We start from the raw sequence: 15,874 nt of genomic DNA, 5'->3' as shown, positions 1-15,874 counted from the left end.
TATCTCTCTGGAAGTGAGTCAAGTGGGTGTAAAGCGGCATAAACACAGCAGTGAAAAGCAGCTAAACCCCACTATAAAAATCAATTACTTTTAAAAACCCGTGAAACAAAGACAGTGAAAGAGAGAGAAATGCTTACAAAATTCGTTCAGGGGCTGTGATGCAACCTGGATTGACCATACCTAGACCCACAGCTCGGTGAGACATAAGGGTGGACACTCTTGGGGCTGAGAGGTTTGGTGAGGTTGGGTGAGCAAACGCAGACCCTTTCAAGTAATACTGCGTGGTACCCATCCCAAGGGTCCCAAATCTCCAGGTTCAAGGGCACCTTCCTACATCGAAAACTTGCATGAGAAACCCAGAAGATGGTACACCATGCAATCGGGAAAGGTTTCTAAAACGCACCTCATTTCTCATCTCCTTGTGCTCGGGTTCGCCATTCCAGCCGCTTTACCAGCAATCTCCCTACTTGAAGGATCAGCACCTTTAACCTCCGGTTCCGAAAAGGTTGCAATTTGTCCTGAGGATGAACGGGAAGAGGGGGAACCAATGAGAGACTAGCTCTAGGTGTTGGGACAGGCACAGGTCACTCTATTTTCCCATCAGGAAGAAGAAATAACCACAGGCTCAGCCTGCCCCCCGGAACCAGAATAGGGCCTGAAGCAATCCTGCGCTTTTGCGGCCAGCTCCCACAAAAGCGAGTTGAAAACTGGAGCTCAGGGGCACTGCAATTCACAAACCTGCAGAGTTATAAATGGTAACTCTCGTCCACAAATATATTGAGGGAAGGCAACGAAGAGGATTTGAAAGCAAGGCAGAATTGCAGGAAACAGATTTCAGGAGGTAGATACGAATCGCCTTGAAAGCACATGAAAAGCGGCAAAACGTCGACAATGATGCCCTTGGCCAAAAAGGGCGTATGCGTTTTTTCCTGAATATATTCAGGAAAAAACGCATACGCCCTTTTTGGCCAACCAAGCAAGCTGGAAAGGCAAATCAGCACTACAGAGAAGGCTCGCTTCCCGTCGGTCAAAAGGGCCATGCTGAAAAAAGTGTAAAAACCAGAAATGCAGGACAGGCCATGGAGAAATGGGAGCCTTGCTACGCTGATGGGCGGGTTGTAAATGGCCAACAGCCACTCTGGAGAAGTGTACGGTGTGTCCTGAAACATCTAAAAAACACAGCTTAGAGAGCATAGGGCACTTCCGCTCATGGGCGTATAAATTGGGAAAACTAAAAATCAGCAAGACACAGGCACCCCAAAGTTTAGGGCTGCTCCGTTGACAAGAACCTCCACTTCATTACACCTCAAATATCCCAGGAAAGAGAAAAACGGATAAAGAAGTTGTGGTCCTTATGTACAATGGTATATCACTCAGGCATGAAATCAATGTCATGAGGCTAGTAGCAGCATGATGAGTGGATTTAGGTACGATGATTCTAAGTGAAATAAGTCACACAGAAAAAGACACTTATCATAAGATATCACTTATAGAAGGAATGTAAAAACCGCTACACTTGAACTGAATTACAAAACAGAACAGAGTCACACGTTTAGAAAACACACTATGGCTGCTTAACGGAAAAGGTGAGGTGGGGTGATGCATAAAACAAGGGTTTCAAATTAGCTCAGATACCGTTCCATAAACCCAATATGTAATAGACAAGACCTACTCCTTGCTCAGTGAACTGGACTCAACACCCCCTATTCACTGCACAAGAATATATCTGACTAGTAAGAAACTTAAAACCTATGTACTGATATCTCTCTGTAAGTGAGTCAAGTGGGTGTAAAGCGGCATAAACACAGCATTGAAAAGCAGCTAAACCCCATTATAAAAATCAATTACTTTTAAAAACCCGTGAAACAAAGACAGTGAAAGAGAGAGAAATACTTACAAAATTCGTTCAGGGGCTGTGATGCAACCTGGATTGACCATACCTAGACCCACAGCTGGGTGAGACATAAGGGTGGACACTCTTGGGGCTGAGAGGTTTGGTGAGGTTGGGTGAGCAAACGCAGACCCTTTCAAGTAATACTGCGTGGTACCCATCCCATGGGTCCCAAATCTCCAGGTTCAAGGGCACCTTCCTACATCGAAAACTTGCATGAGAAACCCAGAAGATGGTACACCATGCAATCGGGAAAGGTTTCTAAAACGCACCTCATTTCTCATCTCCTTGTGCTCGGGTTCGCCATTCCAGCCGCTTTACCAGCAATCTCCCTACTTGAAGGATCAGCACCTTTAACCTCCGGTTCCGAAAAGGTTGCAATTTGTCCTGAGGCGAACGGGAAGAGGGGGAACCAATGAGAGACTAGCTCTAGGTGTTGGGACAGGCACAGGTCACTCTATTTTCCCATCAGGAAGAAGAAATAACCGCAGGCTCAGCCTGCCCCCCGGAACCAGAATAGGGCCTGAAGCAATTCTGCGCCTTTGCGGCCAGCTCCCACTAAAGCGAGTTGAAAAATGGAGCTCAGGGGCACTGCAATTCACAAACCTGCAGAGTTATAAATGGTAACTCTCGTCCACAAATATATTGAGGGAAGGGAACGAAGAGGATTTGAAAGCAAGGCAGAATTGCAGGAAACAGATTTCAGGAGGTAGATACGAATCGCCTTGAAAGCACATGAAAAGCGGCAAAACGTCGACAATGATGCCCTTGGCCAAAAAGGGCGTATGCGTTTTTTCCTGAATATATTCAGGAAAAAACGCATACGCCCTTTTTGGCCAACCAAGCAAGCTGGAAAGGCAAATCAGCGCTACAGAGAAGGCTCGCTTCCCGTCGGTCAAAAGGGCCATGCTGAAAAAAGTGTAAAAACCAGAAATGCAGGACAGGCCATGGAGAAATGGGAGCCTTGCTACGCTGATGGGCGGGTTGTAAATGGCCAACAGCCACTCTGGAGAAGTGTACGGTGTGTCCTGAAACATCTAAAAAACACAGCTTAGAGAGCATAGGGCACTTCCGCTCATGGGCGTATAAATTGGGAAAACTAAAAATCAGCAAGACACAGGCACCCCAAAGTTTAGGGCTGCTCCGTTGACAAGAACCTCCACTTCATTACACCTTAAATATCCCAGGAAAGAGAAAAACGGATAAAGAAGTTGTGGTCCTTATGTACAATGGTATATCACTCAGGCATGAAATCAATGTCATGAGGCTAGTAGCAGCATGATGAGTGGATTTAGGTACGATGATTCTAAGTGAAATAAGTCACACAGAAAAAGACACTTATCATAAGATATCACTTATAGAGGGAATGTAAAAACCGCTACACTTGAACTGAATTACAAAACAGAACAGAGTCACACGTTTAGAAAACACACTATGGCTGCTTAACGGGAAAGGTGAGGTGGGGTGATGCATAAAACAAGAGTTTCAAATTAGCTCAGATACCGTTCCATAAACCCAATATGTAATAGACAAGACCTACTCCTTGCTCAGTGAACTGGACTCAACACCCCCTATTCACTGCACAAGAATATATCTGACTAGTAAGAAACATAAAACCTATGTATTGATATCTCTCTGTAAGTGAGTCAAGTGGGTGTAAAGCGGCATAAACACAGCAGTGAAAAGCAGCTAAACCCCACTATAAAAATCAATTACTTTTAAAAACCCGTGAAACAAAGACAGTGAAAGAGAGAGAAATGCTTACAAAATTCGTTCAGGGGCTGTGATGCAACCTGGATTGACCATACCTAGACCCACAGCTCGGTGAGACATAAGAGTGGACACTCTTGGGGCTGAGAGGTTTGGTGAGGTTGGGTGAGCAAACGCAGACCCTTTCAAGTAATACTGCGTGGTACCCATCCCAAGGGTCCCAAATCTCCAGGTTCAAGGGCACCTTCCTACATCGAAAACTTGTATGAGAAACCCAGAAGATGGTACACCATGCGATCGGAAAAGGTTTCTAAAACGCACCTCATTTCTCATCTCCTTGTGCTCGGGTTCGCCATTCCAGCCGCTTTACCAGCAGTCTCCCTACCTGAAGGATCAGCACCTTTAACCTCCGGTTCCGAAAAGGTTGCAATTTGTCCTGAGGATGAACGGGAAGAGGGGGAACCAATGAGAGACTAGCTCTAGGTGTTGGGACAGGCACAGGTCACTCTATTTTCCCATCAGGAAGAAGAAATAACCACAGGCTCAGCCTGCCCCCCGGAACCAGAATAGGGCCTGAAGCAATCCTGCGCTTTTGCGGCCAGCTCCCACTAAAGCGAGTTGAAAACTGGAGCTCAGGGGCACTGCAATTCACAAACCTGCAGAGTTATAAATGGTAACTCTCGTCCACAAATATATTGAGGGAAGGCAACGAAGAGGATTTGAAAGCAAGGCAGAATTGCAGGAAACAGATTTCAGGAGGTAGATTCGAATCGCCTTGAAAGCACATGAAAAGCGGCAAAACGTCGACAATGATGCCCTTGGCCAAAAAGGGCGTATGCGTTTTTTCCTGAATATATTCAGGAAAAAACGCATACGCCCTTTTTGGCCAACCAAGCAAGCTGGAAAGGCAAATCAGCGCTACAAAGAAGGCTCGCTTCCCGTCGGTCAAAAGGGCCATGCTGATAAAAGTGTAAAAACCAGAAATGCAGGACAGGCCATGGAGAAATGGGAGCCTTGCTACGCTGATGGGCGGGTTGTAAATGGCCAACAGACACTCTGGAGAAGTGTACGGTGTGTCCTGAAACATCTAAAAAACACAGCTTAGAGAGCATAGGGCACTTCCGCTCATGGGCGTATAAATTGGGAAAACTAAAAATCAGCAAGACACAGGCACCCCAAAGTTTAGGGCTGCTCCGTTGACAAGAACCTCCACTTCATTACACCTTAAATATCCCAGGAAAGAGAAAAACGGATAAAGAAGTTGTGGTCCTTATGTACAATGGTATATCACTCAGGCATGAAATCAATGTCATGAGGCTAGTAGCAGCATGATGAGTGGATTTAGGTACGATGATTCTAAGTGAAATAAGTCACACAGAAAAAGACACTTATCATAAGATATCACTTATAGAGGGAATGTAAAAACCGCTACACTTGAACTGAATTACAAAACAGAACAGAGTCACACGTTTAGAAAACACACTATGGCTGCTTAACGGGAAAGGTGAGGTGGGGTGATGCATAAAACAAGGGTTTCAAATTAGCTCAGATACCGTTCCATAAACCCAATATGTAATAGACAAGACCTACTCCTTGCTCAGTGAACTGGACTCAACACCCCCTATTCACTGCACAAGAATATATCTGACTAGTAAGAAACTTAAAACCTATGTATTGATATCTCTCTGTAAGTGAGTCAAGTGGGTGTAAAGCGGCATAAACACAGCAGTGAAAAGCAGCTAAACCCCACTATAAAAATCAATTACTTTTAAAAACCCGTGAAACAAAGACAGTGAAAGAGAGAGAAATGCTTACAAAATTCGTTCAGGGGCTGTGATGCAACCTGGATTGACCATACCTAGACCCACAGCTGGATGAGACATAAGGGTGGACACTCTTGGGGCTGAGAGGTTTGGTGAGGTTGGGTGAGCAAACGCAGACCCTTTCAAGTAATACTGCGTGGTACCCATCCCAAGGGTCCCAAATCTCCAGGTTCAAGGGCACCTTCCTACATCGAAAACTTGTATGAGAAACCCAGAAGATGGTACACCATGCGATCGGAAAAGGTTTCTAAAACGCACCTCATTTCTCATCTCCTTGTGCTCGGGTTCGCCATTCCAGCCGCTTTACCAGCAATCTCCCTACTTGAAGGATCAGCACCTTTAACCTCCGGTTCCGAAAAGGTTGCAATTTGTCCTGAGGATGAACGGGAAGAGGGGGAACCAATGAGAGCCTAGCTCTAGGTGTTGGGACAGGCACAGGTCACTCTATTTTCCCATCAGGAAGAAGAAATAACCACAGGCTCAGCCTGCCCCCCGGAACCAGAATAGGGCCTGAAGCAATCCTGTGCTTTTGCGGCCAGCTCCCACAAAAGCGAGTTGACAAATGGAGCTCAGGGGCACTGCAATTCACAAACCTGCAGAGTTATAAATGGTAACTCTCGTCCACAAATATATTGAGGGAAGGCAACGAAGAGGATTTGAAAGCAAGGCAGAATTGCAGGAAACAGATTTCAGGAGGTAGATTCGAATCGCCTTGAAAGCACATGAAAAGCGGCAAAACGTCGACAATGATGCCCTTGGCCAAAAAGGGCGTATGCGTTTTTTCCTGAATATATTCAGGAAAAAACGCATACGCCCTTTTTGGCCAACCAAGCAAGCTGGAAAGGCAAATCAGCGCTACAAAGAAGGCTCGCTTCCCGTCGGTCAAAAGGGCCATGCTGAAAAAAGTGTAAAAACCAGAAATGCAGGACAGGCCATGGAGAAATGGGAGCCTTGCTACGCTGATGGGCGGGTTGTAAATGGCCAACAGCCACTCTGGAGAAGTGTACGGTGTGTCCTGAAACATCTAAAAAACACAGCTTAGAGAGCATAGGGCACTTCCGCTCATGGGCGTATAAATTGGGAAAACTAAAAATCAGCAAGACACAGGCACCCCAAGGTTTAGGGCTGCTCTGTTGACAAGAAGCTCCACTTCATTACACCTTAAATATCCCAGGAAAGAGAAAAACGGATAAAGAAGTTGTGGTCCTTATGTACAATGGAATATCACTCAGCCATGAAATCAATGTCATGAGGCTAGTAGCAGCATGATGAGTGGATTTAGGTACGACGATTCTAAGTGAAATAAGTCACACAGAAAAAGACACTTATCATAAGATATCACTTATAGAGGGAATGTAAAAACCGCTACACTTGAACTGAATTACAAAACAGAACAGAGTCACACGTTTAGAAAACACACTATGGCTGCTTAACGGGAAAGGTGAGGTGGGGTGATGCATAAAACAAGAGTTTCAAATTAGCTCAGATACCGTTCCATAAACCCAATATGTAATAGACAAGACCTACTCCTTGCTCAGTGAACTGGACTCAACACCCCCTATTCACCGCACAAGAATATATCTGACTAGTAAGAATCTTAAAACCTATGTATTGATATCTCTCTGGAAGTGAGTCAAGTGGGTGTAAAGCGGCATAAACACAGCAGTGAAAAGCAGCTAAACCCCATTATAAAAATCAATTACTTTTAAAAACCCGTGAAACAAAGACAGTGAAAGAGAGAGAAATGCTTACAAAATTCGTTCAGGGGCTGTGATGCAACCTGGATTGACCATACCTAGACCCACAGCTGGATGAGACATAAGGGTGGACACTCTTGGGGCTGAGAGGTTTGGTGAGGTTGGGTGAGCAAACGCAGACCCTTTCAAGTAATACTGCGTGGTACCCATCCCATGGGTCCCAAATCTCCAGGTTCAAGGGCACCTTCCTACATCGAAAACTTGTATGAGAAACCCAGAAGATGGTACACCATGCAATCGGGAAAGGTTTCTAAAACGCACCTCATTTCTCATCTCCTTGTGCTCGGGTTCGCCATTCCAGCCGCTTTACCAGCAATCTCCCTACTTGAAGGATCAGCACCTTTAACCTCCGGTTCCGAAAAGGTTGCAATTTGTCCTGAGGATGAACGGGAAGAGGGGGAACCAATGAGAGCCTAGCTCTAGGTGTTGGGACAGGCACAGGTCACTCTATTTTCCCATCAGGAAGAAGAAATAACCACAGGCTCAGCCTGCCCCCTGGAACCAGAATAGGGCCTGAAGCAATCCTGTGCTTTTGCGGCCAGCTCCCACAAAAGCGAGTTGACAAATGGAGCTCAGGGGCACTGCAATTCACAAACCTGCAGAGTTATAAATGGTAACTCTCGTCCACAAATATATTGAGGGAAGGCAACGAAGAGGATTTGAAAGCAAGGCAGAATTGCAGGAAACAGATTTCAGGAGGTAGATTCGAATCGCCTTGAAAGCACATGAAAAGCGGCAAAACGTCGACAATGATGCCCTTGGCCAAAAAGGGCGTATGCGTTTTTTCCTGAATATATTCAGGAAAAAACGCATACGCCCTTTTTGGCCAACCAAGCAAGCTGGAAAGGCAAATCAGCGCTACAAAGAAGGCTCGCTTCCCGTCGGTCAAAAGGGCCATGCTGAAAAAAGTGTAAAAACCAGAAATGCAGGACAGGCCATGGAGAAATGGGAGCCTTGCTACGCTGATGGGCGGGTTGTAAATGGCCAACAGCCACTCTGGAGAAGTGTACGGTGTGTCCTGAAACATCTAAAAAACACAGCTTAGAGAGCATAGGGCACTTCCGCTCATGGGCGTATAAATTGGGAAAACTAAAAATCAGCAAGACACAGGCACCCCAAGGTTTAGGGCTGCTCTGTTGACAAGAAGCTCCACTTCATTACACCTTAAATATCCCAGGAAAGAGAAAAACGGATAAAGAAGTTGTGGTCCTTATGTACAATGGAATATCACTCAGCCATGAAATCAATGTCATGAGGCTAGTAGCAGCATGATGAGTGGATTTAGGTACGACGATTCTAAGTGAAATAAGTCACACAGAAAAAGACACTTATCATAAGATATCACTTATAGAGGGAATGTAAAAACCGCTACACTTGAACTGAATTACAAAACAGAACAGAGTCACACGTTTAGAAAACACTCTATGGCTGCTTAACGGGAAAGGTGAGGTGGGGTGATGCATAAAACAAGGGTTTCAAATTAGCTCAGATACCGTTCCATAAACCCAATATGTAATAGACAAGACCTACTCCTTGCTCAGTGACCTGGACTCAACACCCCCTATTCACTGCACAAGAATATATCTGACTAGTAAGAAACTTAAAACCTATGTATTGATATCTCTCTGGAAGTGAGTCAAGTGGGTGTAAAGCGGCATAAACACAGCAGTGAAAAGCAGCTAAACCCCACTATAAAAATCAATTACTTTTAAAAACCCGTGAAACAAAGACAGTGAAAGAGAGAGAAATGCTTACAAAATTCGTTCAGGGGCTGTGATGCAACCTGGATTGACCATACCTAGACCCACAGCTCGGTGAGACATAAGGGTGGACACTCTTGGGGCTGAGAGGTTTGGTGAGGTTGGGTGAGCAAACGCAGACCCTTTCAAGTAATACTGCGTGGTACCCATCCCAAGGGTCCCAAATCTCCAGGTTCAAGGCACCTTCCTACATCGAAAACTTGCATGAGAAACCCAGAAGATGGTACACCATGCAATCGGGAAAGGTTTCTAAAACGCACCTCATTTCTCATCTCCTTGTGCTCGGGTTCGCCATTCCAGCCGCTTTACCAGCAATCTCCCTACTTGAAGGATCAGCACCTTTAACCTCCGGTTCCGAAAAGGTTGCAATTTGTCCTGAGGATGAACGGGAAGAGGGGGAACCAATGAGAGACTAGCTCTAGGTGTTGGGACAGGCACAGGTCACTCTATTTTCCCATCAGGAAGAAGAAATAACCACAGGCTCAGCCTGCCCCCCGGAACCAGAATAGGGCCTGAAGCAATCCTGCGCTTTTGCGGCCAGCTCCCACAAAAGCGAGTTGAAAACTGGAGCTCAGGGGCACTGCAATTCACAAACCTGCAGAGTTATAAATGGTAACTCTCGTCCACAAATATATTGAGGGAAGGCAACGAAGAGGATTTGAAAGCAAGGCAGAATTGCAGGAAACAGATTTCAGGAGGTAGATACGAATCGCCTTGAAAGCACATGAAAAGCGGCAAAACGTCGACAATGATGCCCTTGGCCAAAAAGGGCGTATGCGTTTTTTCCTGAATATATTCAGGAAAAAACGCATACGCCCTTTTTGGCCAACCAAGCAAGCTGGAAAGGCAAATCAGCACTACAGAGAAGGCTCGCTTCCCGTCGGTCAAAAGGGCCATGCTGAAAAAAGTGTAAAAACCAGAAATGCAGGACAGGCCATGGAGAAATGGGAGCCTTGCTACGCTGATGGGCGGGTTGTAAATGGCCAACAGCCACTCTGGAGAAGTGTACGGTGTGTCCTGAAACATCTAAAAAACACAGCTTAGAGAGCATAGGGCACTTCCGCTCATGGGCGTATAAATTGGGAAAACTAAAAATCAGCAAGACACAGGCACCCCAAAGTTTAGGGCTGCTCCGTTGACAAGAACCTCCACTTCATTACACCTTAAATATCCCAGGAAAGAGAAAAACGGATAAAGAAGTTGTGGTCCTTATGTACAATGGTATATCACTCAGGCATGAAATCAATGTCATGAGGCTAGTAGCAGCATGATGAGTGGATTTAGGTACGATGATTCTAAGTGAAATAAGTCACACAGAAAAAGACACTTATCATAAGATATCACTTATAGAAGGAATGTAAAAACCGCTACACTTGAACTGAATTACAAAACAGAACAGAGTCACACGTTTAGAAAACACACTATGGCTGCTTAACGGAAAAGGTGAGGTGGGGTGATGCATAAAACAAGGGTTTCAAATTAGCTCAGATACCGTTCCATAAACCCAATATGTAATAGACAAGACCTACTCCTTGCTCAGTGAACTGGACTCAACACCCCCTATTCACTGCACAAGAATATATCTGACTAGTAAGAAACTTAAAACCTATGTACTGATATCTCTCTGTAAGTGAGTCAAGTGGGTGTAAAGCGGCATAAACACAGCATTGAAAAGCAGCTAAACCCCATTATAAAAATCAATTACTTTTAAAAACCCGTGAAACAAAGACAGTGAAAGAGAGAGAAATACTTACAAAATTCGTTCAGGGGCTGTGATGCAACCTGGATTGACCATACCTAGACCCACAGCTGGGTGAGACATAAGGGTGGACACTCTTGGGGCTGAGAGGTTTGGTGAGGTTGGGTGAGCAAACGCAGACCCTTTCAAGTAATACTGCGTGGTACCCATCCCATGGGTCCCAAATCTCCAGGTTCAAGGGCACCTTCCTACATCGAAAACTTGCATGAGAAACCCAGAAGATGGTACACCATGCAATCGGGAAAGGTTTCTAAAACGCACCTCATTTCTCATCTCCTTGTGCTCGGGTTCGCCATTCCAGCCGCTTTACCAGCAATCTCCCTACTTGAAGGATCAGCACCTTTAACCTCCGGTTCCGAAAAGGTTGCAATTTGTCCTGAGGCGAACGGGAAGAGGGGGAACCAATGAGAGACTAGCTCTAGGTGTTGGGACAGGCACAGGTCACTCTATTTTCCCATCAGGAAGAAGAAATAACCGCAGGCTCAGCCTGCCCCCCGGAACCAGAATAGGGCCTGAAGCAATTCTGCGCCTTTGCGGCCAGCTCCCACTAAAGCGAGTTGAAAAATGGAGCTCAGGGGCACTGCAATTCACAAACCTGCAGAGTTATAAATGGTAACTCTCGTCCACAAATATATTGAGGGAAGGGAACGAAGAGGATTTGAAAGCAAGGCAGAATTGCAGGAAACAGATTTCAGGAGGTAGATACGAATCGCCTTGAAAGCACATGAAAAGCGGCAAAACGTCGACAATGATGCCCTTGGCCAAAAAGGGCGTATGCGTTTTTTCCTGAATATATTCAGGAAAAAACGCATACGCCCTTTTTGGCCAACCAAGCAAGCTGGAAAGGCAAATCAGCGCTACAGAGAAGGCTCGCTTCCCGTCGGTCAAAAGGGCCATGCTGAAAAAAGTGTAAAAACCAGAAATGCAGGACAGGCCATGGAGAAATGGGAGCCTTGCTACGCTGATGGGCGGGTTGTAAATGGCCAACAGCCACTCTGGAGAAGTGTACGGTGTGTCCTGAAACATCTAAAAAACACAGCTTAGAGAGCATAGGGCACTTCCGCTCATGGGCGTATAAATTGGGAAAACTAAAAATCAGCAAGACACAGGCACCCCAAAGTTTAGGGCTGCTCCGTTGACAAGAACCTCCACTTCATTACACCTTAAATATCCCAGGAAAGAGAAAAACGGATAAAGAAGTTGTGGTCCTTATGTACAATGGTATATCACTCAGGCATGAAATCAATGTCATGAGGCTAGTAGCAGCATGATGAGTGGATTTAGGTACGATGATTCTAAGTGAAATAAGTCACACAGAAAAAGACACTTATCATAAGATATCACTTATAGAGGGAATGTAAAAACCGCTACACTTGAACTGAATTACAAAACAGAACAGAGTCACACGTTTAGAAAACACACTATGGCTGCTTAACGGGAAAGGTGAGGTGGGGTGATGCATAAAACAAGAGTTTCAAATTAGCTCAGATACCGTTCCATAAACCCAATATGTAATAGACAAGACCTACTCCTTGCTCAGTGAACTGGACTCAACACCCCCTATTCACTGCACAAGAATATATCTGACTAGTAAGAAACATAAAACCTATGTATTGATATCTCTCTGTAAGTGAGTCAAGTGGGTGTAAAGCGGCATAAACACAGCAGTGAAAAGCAGCTAAACCCCACTATAAAAATCAATTACTTTTAAAAACCCGTGAAACAAAGACAGTGAAAGAGAGAGAAATGCTTACAAAATTCGTTCAGGGGCTGTGATGCAACCTGGATTGACCATACCTAGACCCACAGCTCGGTGAGACATAAGAGTGGACACTCTTGGGGCTGAGAGGTTTGGTGAGGTTGGGTGAGCAAACGCAGACCCTTTCAAGTAATACTGCGTGGTACCCATCCCAAGGGTCCCAAATCTCCAGGTTCAAGGGCACCTTCCTACATCGAAAACTTGTATGAGAAACCCAGAAGATGGTACACCATGCGATCGGAAAAGGTTTCTAAAACGCACCTCATTTCTCATCTCCTTGTGCTCGGGTTCGCCATTCCAGCCGCTTTACCAGCAATCTCCCTACTTGAAGGATCAGCACCTTTAACCTCCGGTTCCGAAAAGGTTGCAATTTGTCCTGAGGATGAACGGAAATAGGGGGAACCAATGAGAGACTAGCTCTAGGTGTTGGGACAGGCACAGGTCACTCTATTTTCCCATCAGGAAGAAGAAATAACCACAGACTCAGCCTGCCCCCCGGAACCAGAATAGGGCCTGAAGCAATCCTGCGCTTTTGCGGCCAGCTCTCACAAAAGCGAGTTGAAAACTGGAGCTCAGGGGCACTGCAATTCACAAACCTGCAGAGTTATAAATGGTAACTCTCGTCCACAAATATATTGAGGGAAGGCAACGAAGAGGATTTGAAAGCAAGGCAGAATTGCAGGAAACAGATTTCAGGAGGTAGATACGAATCGCCTTGAAAGCACATGAAAAGCGGTAAAACGTCGACAGTGATGCCCTTGGCCAAAAAGGGCGTATGCGTTTTTTCCTGAATATATTCAGGAAAAAACGCATACGCCCTTTTTGGCCAACCAAGCAAGCTGGAAAGGCAAATCAGCGCTACAGAGAAGGCTCTCTTCCCGTCGGTCAAAAGGGCCATGCTGAAAAAAGTGTAAAAACCAGAAATGCAGGACAGGCCATGGAGAAATGGGAGCCTTGCTACGCTGATGGGCGGGTTGTAAATGGCCAACGGCCACTCTGGAGAAGTGTACGGTGTGTCCTGAAACATCTAAAAAACACAGCTTAGAGAGCATAGGGCACTTCCGCTCATGGGCGTATAAATTGGGAAAACTAAAAATCAGCAAGACACAGGCACCCCAAGGTTTAGGGCTGCTCTGTTGACAAGAACCTCCACTTCATTACACCTTAAATATCCCAGGAAAGAGAAAAACGGATAAAGAAGTTGTGGTCCTTATGTACAATGGAATATCACTCAGCCATGAAATCAATGTCATGAGGCTAGTAGCAGCATGATGAGTGGATTTAGGTACGACGATTCTAAGTGAAATAAGTCACACAGAAAAAGACACTTATCATAAGATATCACTTATAGAGGGAATGTAAAAACCGCTACACTTGAACTGAATTACAAAACAGAACAGAGTCACACGTTTAGAAAACACACTATGGCTGCTTAACGGGAAAGGTGAGGTGGGGTGATGCATAAAACAAGAGTTTCAAATTAGCTCAGATACCGTTCCATAAACCCAATATGTAATAGACAAGACCTACTCCTTGCTCAGTGAACTGGACTCAACACCCCCTATTCACCGCACAAGAATATATCTGACTAGTAAGAATCTTAAAACCTATGTATTGATATCTCTCTGGAAGTGAGTCAAGTGGGTGTAAAGCGGCATAAACACAGCAGTGAAAAGCAGCTAAACCCCATTATAAAAATCAATTACTTTTAAAAACCCGTGAAACAAAGACAGTGAAAGAGAGAGAAATGCTTACAAAATTCGTTCAGGGGCTGTGATGCAACCTGGATTGACCATACCTAGACCCACAGCTGGATGAGACATAAGGGTGGACACTCTTGGGGCTGAGAGGTTTGGTGAGGTTGGGTGAGCAAACGCAGACCCTTTCAAGTAATACTGCGTGGTACCCATCCCATGGGTCCCAAATCTCCAGGTTCAAGGGCACCTTCCTACATCGAAAACTTGTATGAGAAACCCAGAAGATGGTACACCATGCGATCGGAAAAGGTTTCTAAAACGCACCTCATTTCTCATCTCCTTGTGCTCGGGTTCGCCATTCCAGCCGCTTTACCAGCAATCTCCCTACTTGAAGGATCAGCACCTTTAACCTCCGGTTCCGAAAAGGTTGCAATTTGTCCTGAGGATGAACGGGAAGAGGGGGAACCAATGAGAGCCTAGCTCTAGGTGTTGGGACAGGCACAGGTCACTCTATTTTCCCATCAGGAAGAAGAAATAACCACAGGCTCAACCTGCTCCCCGGAACCAGAATAGGGCCTGAAGCAATCCTGCGCTTTTGCGGCCAGCTCCCACAAAAGCGAGTTGAAAACTGGAGCTCAGGGGCACTGCAATTCACAAACCTGCAGAGTTATAAATGGTAACTCTCGTCCACAAATATATTGAGGGAAGGCAACGAAGAGGATTTGAAAGCAAGGCAGAATTGCAGGAAACAGATTTCAGGAGGTAGATACGAATCGCCTTGAAAGCACATGAAAAGCGGCAAAACGTCGACAATGATGCCCTTGGCCAAAAAGGGCGTATGCGTTTTTTCCTGAATATATTCAGGAAAAAACGCATACGCCCTTTTTGGCCAACCAAGCAAGCTGGAAAGGCAAATCAGCACTACAGAGAAGGCTCGCTTCCCGTCGGTCAAAAGGGCCATGCTGAAAAAAGTGTAAAAACCAGAAATGCAGGACAGGCCATGGAGAAATGGGAGCCTTGCTACGCTGATGGGCGGGTTGTAAATGGCCAACAGCCACTCTGGAGAAGTGTACGGTGTGTCCTGAAACATCTAAAAAACACAGCTTAGAGAGCATAGGGCACTTCCGCTCATGGGCATATAAATTGGGAAAACTAAAAATCAGCAAGACACAGGCACCCCAAAGTTTAGGGCTGCTCCGTTGACAAGAACCTCCACTTCATTACACCTTAAATATCCCAGGAAAGAGAAAAACGGATAAAGAAGTTGTGGTCCTTATGTACAATGGTATATCACTCAGGCATGAAATCAATGTCATGAGGCTAGTAGCAGCATGATGAGTGGATTTAGGTACGATGATTCTAAGTGAAATAAGTCACACAGAAAAAGACACTTATCATAAGATATCACTTATAGAAGGAATGTAAAAACCGCTACACTTGAACTGAATTACAAAACAGAACAGAGTCACACGTTTAGAAAACACACTATGGCTGCTTAACGGAAAAGGTGAGGTGGGGTGATGCATAAAACAAGGGTTTCAAATTAGCTCAGATACCGTTCCATAAACCCAATATGTAATAGACAAGACCTACTCCTTGCTCAGTGAACTGGACTCAACACCCCCTATTCACCGCACAAGAATATATCTGACTAGTAAGAATCTTAAAACCTATGTATTGATATCTCTCTGGAAGTGAGTCAAGTGGGTGTAAAGCGG

Source organism: Balaenoptera borealis (assembly GCF_965194805.1).
Source record: "Balaenoptera borealis genome assembly, chromosome: 5".
Taxonomy (NCBI): Eukaryota; Metazoa; Chordata; class Mammalia; order Artiodactyla; family Balaenopteridae; genus Balaenoptera; species Balaenoptera borealis.
Note: the sequence above shows the minus strand (reverse complement) of the source record.